The following is an 11,750-nucleotide window of genomic DNA, read 5'->3' on the forward strand; positions in this document are numbered from 1 at the left end:
TCGTGTGCAACGGCTGTTCACACGAAACCCTTCTCCACGTCAGTCCTCCAGGGCCTCGCTGGAGTATTTGCTACTACCACCAAGATCTGCACCGGCGGCGGCTCCAGACGGCCTCGCGGCCAGCCCTTCTGCGCTCACCGCCGCGACCCTCCTACTCGTCAGGGCTTCATGATCGCGTCCGAAAACGACGATCGCACATGCCTCTGACGGTCGAGTATAAGCACGACGCTTCAGCGCCATCCATTTTCAGGGCTAGTAACTTCGGCAGGTGAGTTGTTACACACTCCTTGGCGGATTCCGACTTCCATGGCCACCGTCCTGCTGTCTTAAGTTACCAACGCCTTTCATGGTATCCCATAAGCGTCGATTTTGGCGCTTTAACTCGACGTTTGGTTCATCCCACAGCGCCAGTTCTGCTTACCAAAAATGGCCCACTTGGCACTCTGATTCGTGTCTCTCGCGGCTTCAATAATATATAAATAAATATATATAGTTCGAGCAAGCCGGAGATCTCACCCATTTAAAGTTTGAGAATAGGTTGAGGTCGTTTCGACCCCAATGCCTCTAATCATTCGCTTTACCGGATGAAACTCGTACGCTACGAGCGCCAGCTATCCTGAGGGAAACTTCGGAGGGAACCAGCTACTAGATGGTTCGATTAGTCTTTCGCCCCTATACCCAGTTCCGACGATCGATTTGCACGTCAGAATCGCTACGGACCTCCATCAGGGTTTCCCCTGACTTCGTCCTGACCAGGCATAGTTCACCATCTTTCGGGTCCCAGCGTGTACGCTCTTGGTGCGCCTCTTCTCGCGATGAGAACGAGACGCCCCGGGAGTGCGAGGCGACCGCTTTAAAGGCGAATCGCCCATCCTCCCTCGGTTCGCGCGAGACGAACCTTTACTTTCATTACGCCTTTAGGTTTAGCGAATCCCAATGACTCGCGCACATGCTAGACTCCTTGGTCCGTGTTTCAAGACGGGTCCTGAAAGTACCCAAAGCTATAGCGTCGCAGATCGGTCACGCTTTTTTACGAGCGAGGGTCGGTTCGAGAACTTCGAGGCCAACAGTCACCGGAGGTCGGTACCGGCACCGGGTCCGATAGCCGACTAGTATCCGGAGCGCTTGCCGCGAGTCGAACGCTTTTTAAAGCGACCCGTGACCTTTCTCGTACCGTCGAGCGAGTCGGTCAGGATACCGCGGGTCCGCGCGATTCGAGAAAACCGCGCGGGCTCCGCCGCGGACCTTAGACCGACGCCCGACGGATCGCGACGTCCTACCAGGAGAAAAGTGCACGCGTTCGATGCCGGGTCGAAAAACGTAAGGCGCGGAAAAGGTAACGGGTAACCGTCCTCCCCGTCGCGCGAACGTCTCGCGCCGACTCCGAAACGCGAATGAATTTCTCCCTTCGACCTTTCGGGTTTCTCAGGTTTACCCCTAAACGGTTTCACGTACTATTGAACTCTCTCTTCAAAGTGCTTTTCAACTTTCCCTCACGGTACTTGTTCGCTATCGGTCTCGTGGTCATATTTAGCCTTAGATGGAGTTTACCACCCGCTTAGGGCTGCACTCTCAAGCAACCCGACTCTGAGGAGATCCCTCCCGCGATCGACGGCGGTCGCTACGGGCCTGGCACCCTCTATGGGCTGTGGCCCCGTTCAAGAAGGACTTGGACGCGCCGGACGATCTCGGGATAACGGAACCTCCCTAACACCACATTTCCCGGCGCCCGGTATCGGCCGCGGGATTCGGTGCTGGGCTCTTCCCTGTTCGCTCGCAGCTACTGAGGGAATCCTAATTAGTTTCTTTTCCTCCGCTTATTAATATGCTTAAATTCGGCGGGTAGTCTCACCTGCTCTGAGGTCGATCGATAAAATCATTATATATATATATATATATATATATATATAAATATATATATAAAACGTAGACGTGAATTTCGAAACGGTTCAGCGTTTATATTTAAAACCGCTATATCCACCACTCGTTACGCGGCCGCAAACGATCAGACGTCGGACACCTTTTCTTCTTATCGAGAAAATAACGGACACGACGATCGTCAATTTTGCGCGGACCTGCGACATACGCGGGCGGTTTTAATTACGCTCGTCTCTCGCGCTTTTAAGCGAGCGCGACGCGACGAACCGGTGCGTCGAAAATCGACGTCGTTCGCAAACTCGGTCGCGTTCCTTAGAACGCGGCCGGAGTTTCGCTTTCGCGTTTTAAAACGTCGCGAGACCGGGTAGGAGAGAGATCGCGCGCTAAGCGCGAACGTGCTGTTGCTCCTCACTCCTTCCCGCGCTACACGTCCAACTCGCTCCGACGTTTCTCGCGCCTCGCGGGCGAAAAAACCGAGCAGTCTTTAAATTGGATACGACCCTCAGCCAGGAGTGGTCCGGGAACAGAATCCGAGGACCGCAATGTGCGTTCGAAATGTCGATGTTCATGTGTCCTGCAGTTCACAAGTTGACGCGCAATTAGCTGCGTTCTTCATCGACCCACGAGCCAAGTGATCCACCGTTTAGGGTAATCTTTTTTCGATCGGTTTAACGCTTTTCGTCTCCGAAAAAGAGTCGTCGGCGTTGTTATCGACACATACATTTTTTTTACGGAAGGCGAGGTATATACCTTTCGACGTAAAAAAAAAAAAAAGTTCGATTTCGGGCCGGTCTATCCGACGGAACACTTCGCCGCGCGCCCTTTGTTCTTTATTATTCAGACGGTAGGCGCGCGCGCGTTCGCGTTCGGACGACCCGCGCCGGTTTAAAGTTTATATACACACCTCCTCGCGGGTCGCGGGTGGGTGTAAGTACTTTTCGGTGCTCCGGGCGAATATCGTTTGACACCTTGTCGACGGCGAGCGCGAAACTAGGTTTCGCGCTTCGAGTTCCGTCTAGGTACCCGGAATTTTGTCGGCGCTCCTCCTACTCCTACTCCTCTCTCCCCTTTTTTACGGTGGTCGAGTGGTCGTCGTAGTCGTCGAATTTAATCGCGGCCGACTTAAAGATCGACGCGAGATATTTTCGACCGAGCGTCAGCGACAAAAATTCGTTCGACTAAATAAAGACAAACTGTGTAATTTTTATTATCACTTTAATGATCCTTCCGCAGGTTCACCTACGGAAACCTTGTTACGACTTTTACTTCCTCTAAATGATCAAGTTTGGTCAACTTCCCGGACACATCGACGACGCCGAAACGCCATCGGCGTATCGGTCCGAAGACCTCACTAAATCATTCAATCGGTAGTAGCGACGGGCGGTGTGTACAAAGGGCAGGGACGTAATCAACGCGAGCTTATGACTCGCGCTTACTGGGAATTCCTCGTTCATGGGGAACAATTGCAAGCCCCAATCCCTAGCACGAAGGAGGTTCAGCGGGTTACCCGGGCCTCTCGGCCAGGGAGGACACGCTGATTCCTTCAGTGTAGCGCGCGTGCGGCCCAGAACATCTAAGGGCATCACAGACCTGTTATTGCTCAATCTCGTGCGGCTAGAAGCCGCCTGTCCCTCTAAGAAGAATTGTTTGTACGCAGACAGTAAAAACCGCGCGCGACAACGGGGCGAACCCCGAGCCGGCCGGCCTTTGAGATGTCTAAATACGCCTAGTTAGCAGGCTAGAGTCTCGTTCGTTATCGGAATTAACCAGACAAATCGCTCCACCAACTAAGAACGGCCATGCACCACCACCCACCGAATCAAGAAAGAGCTCTCAATCTGTCAATCCTTCCGGTGTCCGGGCCTGGTGAGGTTTCCCGTGTTGAGTCAAATTAAGCCGCAGGCTCCACTCCTGGTGGTGCCCTTCCGTCAATTCCTTTAAGTTTCAGCTTTGCAACCATACTTCCCCCGGAACCCAAAAGCTTTGGTTTCCCGGAAGCTGCCCGCCGAGTCATCGGAGGAACGTCGGCGGATCGCTAGCTGGCATAGTTTACAGTTAGAACTAGGGCGGTATCTGATCGCCTTCGAACCTCTAACTTTCGTTCTTGATCAATGAAAACGTTTTTGGCAAATGCTTTCGCTTCTGTCCGTCTTGCGACGATCCAAGAATTTCACCTCTAACGTCGCAATACGAATGCCCCCATCCGTTCCTATTAATCATTACCTCGGGGTTCCGAAAACCAACAAAATAGAACCGAGGTCCTATTCCATTATTCCATGCACACAGTATTCAGGCGAAGTTTTAGCCTGCTTTAAGCACTCTAATTTGTTCAAAGTAAACGTGCCGGCCCACCTCGACACTCAATGAAGAGCACCGCGGCAGGATTGAGTTGGACCGCCCGCGTGAACGGGCTAAGTCCACCGGCAGGACGTCTCGCGGCACGCCAGTTAACACCGCGGACGATGAACCGGCGGCGCGAGACACAAATTCGACTACGAGCTTTTTAACCGCAACAACTTTAATATACGCTATTGGAGCTGGAATTACCGCGGCTGCTGGCACCAGACTTGCCCTCCAATTGATCCTCGTTAAAGGGTTTAGAGTGTACTCATTCCGATTACGGGGCCTCGGATGAGTCCCGTATCGTTATTTTTCGTCACTACCTCCCCGTGCCGGGAGTGGGTAATTTGCGCGCCTGCTGCCCTCCTTGGATATGGTAGCCGTTTCTCAGGCTCCCTCTCCGGAATCGAACCCTGATTCCCCGTTACCCGTTACGACCATGGTAGGCGCAGAACCTACCATCGACAGTTGATAAGGCAGACATTTGAAAGATGCGTCGCCGGTGCGAGACCGTGCGATCAGCGTAAAGTTATTCAGAGTCACCAAGTTGAACGATGTCGGGCGCGAACCCGCCACCGATTGGTTTTGATCTAATAAAAGCACTCCTTCCGTCTCCGGTCGGACCTCTGTTTGCATGTATTAGCTCTAGAATTACCACAGTTATCCAAGTAATTGTGGGTACGATCTAAGGAACCATAACTGATTTAATGAGCCTTTCGCGGTTTCACCTTAATTTGGCTTGTACTGAAACATGCATGGCTTAATCTTTGAGACAAGCATATGACTACTGGCAGGATCAACCAGGGAGCTGTTCTACGTGTCGAGCGCGCCGCCGCCGCCGCCGCCACGGATGACGACGATCGGGCGCGGTACGACAACAAACAGTCTCTTTTTTAAAAATAATAATTACGCGCGCGAAACGCGTTTATTTTATTTTTAAATAGAAACAGACGCGACCACTTTGTGTGGCGGTGATAGCGTGCGAGTACGGAAATGAACCGTTCCCGACGCCACACTCGTTATTATTATTATTCGGACGCGATCCGTCCAATTTTTTTTTGTTGGTAATAAATATCGAGACGACGTGAGTGCGCGATCAAACAATCCGACTCGCGCGCGCATAATAAGCTTTAAAATGCGGCGCGCGTCGAACCGATGTGCCTCGGGCAACGAACGTCGATCGACGGAAATTTTCGGACATTCTCTCGATCACTCTTCGCTAGATTGAAAGCGACACGAGATTTCTCGAAAGAAACGTTCCGGATTCGCATATAAACTCGCTCGGTTAGATGAGAGTTATCGCAAATTTTTCGGAAGAAAAATATTATAGGGCGACCGCTTTCGAACCACGAAGTGCCAAATCTTACTTTAAAACACCCGCTAAGTTCGCGATCTAGCTGTATAAGGTGCGGAGCCTTAAAATGTTTTCGAACGCTCGAGCAATCGCTGCTACGAAGACGGGCCGATGGCAAACGAAAAACGGTCTACGTTCCCGTACCGATGAAGGAAACCAATTTTTCTTAAAAAATTGAACCCACGATACGAAAATGTTAAGCGAGCCAATTAATCGCGCCAAACGGTCGACTCGAAGGCGATCTAACGATCGAAAAAGCATTTTGCTCTGCGAAGGGAGAAGTGTCTATACGCACGACGCGGCGGTCGCGCTCGAGACCATCTCACCTATTATAGGTAACGGACCATTCCTTAGTCTTCCGAACGTTTCACGTGAAAACCCGAATATCGGCTGCGGCGGGCAAATAAAGTTCGGAGCGAAACTTTCGCTCGTGGTTACGTTCGATTTGGTTAAAGCGGGCACTTTTTCAAATATTTTTTTTTCTTTACTTACTTTTGTTAACTGACCGCCGGTTCCGGTTCCGACTTAAAAATAAATCGCCGTCCCCGGATTTTGTCGGACGATACTCTCCATCATTTTTAATTTCGGGTGTTTGCATTTTTTTTTCTCGCGATTTAATAAATTCATTATTAAACATTTATAAGTCCGTCTTCTTTAATATTGCGGACCAGCGGGAAGAGAGTTTTGTTTTTTTTTTTTTATTTTATTCATTTTAACATATACTCCCATAAAAGGTTTTTGCCGCTAGCCGCGAGCAGAGAAAAATAAGCAAAACTAACCGAAACAAAGCAAAAATAAGCAAAACTAACCAAAATTAACCGAATATAACCAAAATTAAACAAAACTAACCAAAAGGAACAAAAATAACCACAACTAAGCAAAATTAATCATAACAAACCAAAATTGGCCAAAGTTCGGCAAAACAAACCAAATTATCCAAAACTAAGCAAAATTAAGCAAAAGTAGTCAAAATTAACAAAAACAAGCCAAACTTATCCTGAACAAACCAAAACTAACGATAATTAAGCAAAAATAGGAAACGTTCACAAAAACTAACCGAAACGAACCATAACTAACTAATAGCGGCCGAAACTGGAAATAATAAACCAAAGTAAACAAAACTAAGCAAAATTAAGCAAAAGTAGTCAAAATTAACAAAAACAAGCCAAACTTATCCTAAACAAACCAAAACTAACGATAATTAAGCAAAAATAGGAAACGTTCACAAAAACTAACCGAAATGAACCCTAACTAACTAATAGCGGCCGAAACTGGAAATAATAAACCAAAGTAACCAAAACTAAGCAAAATTAAGCAAAAGTAGTCAAAATTAACAAAAACAAGCCAAAATTATCCTAAACAAACCCAAAACTAACGATAATCCTAACTAACCAATAGCGGCCGAAACTGGAAATAATAAACCAAAGTAACCAAAACTAGCGAAAATTCAGCAAAAGAAACCAAAATTAACCGTGTAACAAACCCAAATCAACCAAACCAAAAAAAAAAACATGCAAAACTTCACCAAAACGAACCACAATTCGCAAAAACTAAACAAACACAAACAAAATTAAGCACACTCAAATAAAAAGTAATCAAAACTACGTTCAACACGAACTGACCTAATTAAATAAAAAAATAGGAAAATTCAATTTTGCTAACCAAAAACGTCAATCGAAATAAACGCGAAACCGGGTTCCTGCCATTTATTTCGACGATAAGCACTTTTATCTAACTATGATTCGAAAAAAAAAAAAATAAGAAAGAAAGATATGAATAAACGAATTGATTAATATATAAAAATTGTGGTTCTGAAAAGAACCGTTTTTGGTGAATTTACACTCTCCAAGTCGACGCTCATTTATTTAGAACTGGTGTATTTTGTGACGGCTTTGGTCCCTTCACTGACGGCGTGCTTGGCCAACTCTCCGGGCAACAACAATCTCACGGCCGTTTGAATCTCTCTGCTAGTAATAGTGGATCGCTTATTATAGTGAGCCAAACGAGAAGCTTCGGCGGCAATCCTTTCGAAAATGTCGTTTACGAACGAATTCATAATGGACATGGCTTTGCTCGAAATGCCAGTATCCGGATGAACTTGCTTCAACACTTTGTAAATGTAAATTGCGTAACTCTCCTTCCTCCTGCGTTTCTTTTTCTTATCACTCTTCGAAATATTTTTTTGAGCCTTGCCGGCTTTTTTCGCCGCTTTACCGCTTACTTTCGGTGGCATTTTCTACAATCGATTAGACGCGCGCAAAGTAACGGACTGACAAGGCCCACACCGGGCCGCAGCTATTTATTTGAGAACCGAGTCGGCCGACAAGCTCCGCCCCCGGGCATCGTTCGCCGAAGCGCTAATCCCATTGGTCCATGCCCATGTCCTATAAATAGCGCGCCCACGGTCTGCGAGAGCGTCATTGTGCTGTTAACGTTCGTGCGTGTACTATTAACGGTAATAACGATGTCGGGACGCGGAAAAGGAGGCAAAGTCAAAGGGAAAGCGAAGTCTCGTTCTAGCAGGGCCGGTTTACAGTTTCCGGTAGGTAGAATTCACCGATTACTTCGGAAAGGAAACTATGCGGAGAGGGTCGGCGCCGGAGCTCCGGTATATTTGGCGGCCGTAATGGAATATTTGGCCGCCGAAGTTTTGGAATTGGCCGGTAACGCGGCGAGGGACAATAAGAAAACCAGAATCATTCCGCGACATTTACAACTGGCGATCCGAAACGACGAGGAATTGAACAAATTATTATCGGGAGTAACGATCGCTCAGGGAGGTGTTTTGCCGAACATTCAAGCGGTTCTTTTGCCCAAGAAAACCGACAACAAAGCAAAATAAAAATTGCGGCGAGGGAAGACGATGGGAAAACGGTCCTTCTAAGGACCACAAATACTTTTCTATTTGAGATTTCGTTTCGTTTATTTAACAGATTATTAAAAAAAAAAAAAAAAAGAAACGTTCCTTCTTTTTACGTTTTCTCTTTCGGACTATAAGAAAACCGGTATAATACCTCGACATTTACAATTGCCGATCCCAGGAATTGAACAAATTATTATCCGAAGTTAAGATCGCTAGGTGGTTCTGTTGCCTAAGAAAACCGACAACAAAGCTAAATAAAGTTTTCGCCGGGAAGGAAGACGGTTCTTGTAAGGACCACAAATACTTTTCTATTTGAGATTTCGTTTCCTTTATTTCACAGATTTAATAATCACACTAACACGGGGAGAAATTAAAAATTCAAAACTTACCTCGACTCGATAATGGTTTGTTGGGCATTATACTCGAAATAACGAATAATCTTTGGAACGTATTTTGTGGTTCTGAAAAGAACCTTTTTTTTTTTTTTTTGTGTTTCCGCAAGATCGACGAAAAATTTAGCCACCAAATCCGTAAAGAGTTCTACCTTGTCTTTTTAGGGCGTACACCACGTCCATTGCCGTTACCGTTTTTCTTTTGGCGTGCTCCGTATAGGTTACCGCGTCTCTGATGACGTTTTCCAAAAACACCTTTAAAACGCCACGAGTTTCTTCGTAAATCAATCCGGAAATTCGTTTCACGCCTCCGCGACGGGCCAATCTTCTAATGGCCGGCTTGGTTATTCCCTGAATGTTATCCCTCAACACTTTGCGATGTCGCTTTGCACCACCTTTTCCCAAACCTTTGCCGCCTTTCCCTCTACCGGTCATTTTTAATACGAGCCGAGTTCTCTGATCGATATATAACAAACAAAACCGTCCGAAGTGCCACGATCAACTGACCGAAAACGGTCCGGCGCTTCGGTTTTGTCGAGTCGGAATTCGCCACGCCCAAAAAGGTCGATTGGACCAATGAGAAGAGAAAACGCTCGGGTACAAATTAAACGGACGGACGTTCGTGCGGCCATTATCTGTCGACGAGTGTTAGTGATTTGGTGTTCTAGTACGTCCGCGAACGTGTTTTATTATCATGGCCAGAACCAAGCAGACCGCTCGTAAATCGACCGGAGGAAAAGCGCCCCGAAAGCAGTTGGCGACCAAAGCGGCGAGAAAAAGTGCACCGGCAACCGGAGGAGTTAAAAAACCTCATCGCTACAGACCGGGCACCGTGGCTTTGAGAGAAATTAGACGTTATCAAAAGAGCACCGAACTATTGATCCGAAAATTACCGTTCCAACGACTGGTCAGAGAAATCGCTCAAGACTTTAAAACGGATCTGCGTTTCCAAAGTTCCGCGGTAATGGCGTTGCAAGAAGCGAGCGAAGCTTATCTCGTCGGTCTTTTCGAAGATACAAATTTGTGCGCCATTCATGCCAAACGAGTAACGATCATGCCGAAAGATATTCAATTGGCGAGGCGTATCAGGGGAGAGAGAGCTTAAGATTAATAATAATCTCTTTTATTATTATTAACAACAAACCGGTTCTTTTAAGAACCACAAATCATTTTCCTTTAAGATTTCGTTAAAAATTGAAAATAAAAAATAAAACTTTTTCATTTATTAATTATTTGAGAACGGCCCGGTTGGATTTTTTTTTTTTCGCAACTAACGACGTCTTTAAAAAAAATTATTAGTGGTTCTGAAAAGAACCCCCCCCACTCCCCGTTGCTTTGTAAAACCGGACGAGTTTTTATTTCGACCTCTGGTATATTTGGTGACGGCTTTCGTTCTTCTGCTTTTTCGCGGCGGCTTTTCCACCGGTTTTCGAAGGCATTATTATTCACAAAGAAAAGCGGTCTTCGCGATCGAAATGAGAAAAAACCCCGGCGAACGTATTTATATCGCGACGGAGTCGGTCAACAAGCTCCGCCCCCTGTTCGCTTTTCGGTGGGAGGAGCTTGTCAACGGACTTTCTTCTCATATAAATACGTTCGCGGGGATATTTCTCTTAATGTTTGCGTGATCGTCGTCGGAATCGACTACGCTTCGTTGTTAAACGAGATGCAGTTTAAAATTCGCCGGCGGATAAGTTAGAATAAGTTTGTCGTAGGGAGAACGAAATGGAAAAGAGAAAAAAGAAGAAAAAGAGAAGTCCTTTTCGAGATTTTTTAATAAATTTATACTTATATATATTTTTTAAAGAAATCGTTTTCTATTTACCCCCGAGACGCCCGGGATTCGAGTTTGCCTTTGAAGATAGTTACGAATTCGATAGCGATTTTTTTTGTGGTTCTGATAAGAACCGTTTCGAAAATTTCGTTTTTTTTTTAAACACCCATCGACGTTCTCTCGGCGGTTCATTTCTTCTTTTTGGGCGAGACGGGCTTTTTAACTTTGCCGGAAGCGGCTACGGGAGGCGATTTTGCCGTTTTGGGTTTGGGCGCTTTCGGTTTCTTCGTCGGTCCCTTGTTTGATTTTTTGGCTTTCGAAGGCGATTTGGTTTTAATCGACGCCGCTACCGCCGTTCCGGCGGCGCCTTTGGCGGTTTTCTTTTCGGCGGATTTTTTAGCTGCCGATTTCTTCTCCACGGACGACGCGGCGGCCCCGCTTTTTCCTTTTCCCTTCGGAGAGGCGGCGACCGCCTTTTTTACGGCGGGCTTCGAAGAAGCGCCACCACCACCACCTGCGGCGCCAGATTTTTCTCCGGTGGTTTTTTTCGGAGACGCTTTCTTCGTTCTGGTCACGGACTTCTTTTTTTCCGAGGATGAGGACGCGGCTCCGCTTTTCGCCGAATTAGAAGTCGAAGACGCCAATTTGAACGAACCGGACGCACCTTTGCCCTTGGTTTGAACCAAAGTTCCCGCAGCGACGGCCGACTTCAAGTACTTTTTAATGAAAGGAGCCACTTTTTCGGCGTCCACTTTGTAGTTGGCGGCCACGTATTTTTTTATGGCTTGCAACGAAGAACCGCCTCTCTCTTTTAGTCCCTTTATGGCGTTGTTTACCATTTCGGAAGTCGGCGGATGGTTGGGTTTCGTTCTGGGATTCTTGGCTTTCTTTTCCTTTTTCACGGTCGTCGACGAAGACGAAGAAATGGTCGCGGAGGTTTGAGCCGGAGAAGAAGCGGCCGACGCGGTCGACACTTTCACTTCGCTTTCTGCCATATTATCGCAAATACTGACGACGGAAAACAACGGCGACAAAAACAACGACAACACGAGTACGAGTACCGCGCGCGCGTCGAAATTAATAAATTCGGTTAGGCCGGCGAACGAATTCGACTATGGTCGGACGGACAATCGGAGGACTGAACGCCGT

The 11,750-nt window shown here is 47.0% G+C and overlaps 2 non-coding genes across 2 annotated transcripts; both read right to left on the reverse strand.

Annotated features, from left to right (window-relative positions):
* Positions 1 to 2,374: 2,374 nt before the first annotated feature.
* On the reverse strand, positions 2,375 to 2,529 carry LOC132708490 (5.8S ribosomal RNA). The gene has a single exon (XR_009619972.1). It is a non-coding gene; the product is annotated as a 5.8S ribosomal RNA (ribosomal RNA).
* Positions 2,530 to 3,094: 565 nt separating this feature from the next.
* Positions 3,095 to 5,025, reverse strand: LOC132708496 (small subunit ribosomal RNA). The gene has a single exon (XR_009619976.1). It is a non-coding gene; the product is annotated as a small subunit ribosomal RNA (ribosomal RNA).
* Positions 5,026 to 11,750: the final 6,725 nt, after the last annotated feature.

This window comes from Cylas formicarius, unplaced genomic scaffold (assembly GCF_029955315.1).
Source record: "Cylas formicarius isolate icCylForm1 unplaced genomic scaffold, icCylForm1.1 PGA_scaffold_127__1_contigs__length_45390, whole genome shotgun sequence".
Lineage (NCBI taxonomy): Eukaryota > Metazoa > Arthropoda > Insecta > Coleoptera > Brentidae > Cylas > Cylas formicarius.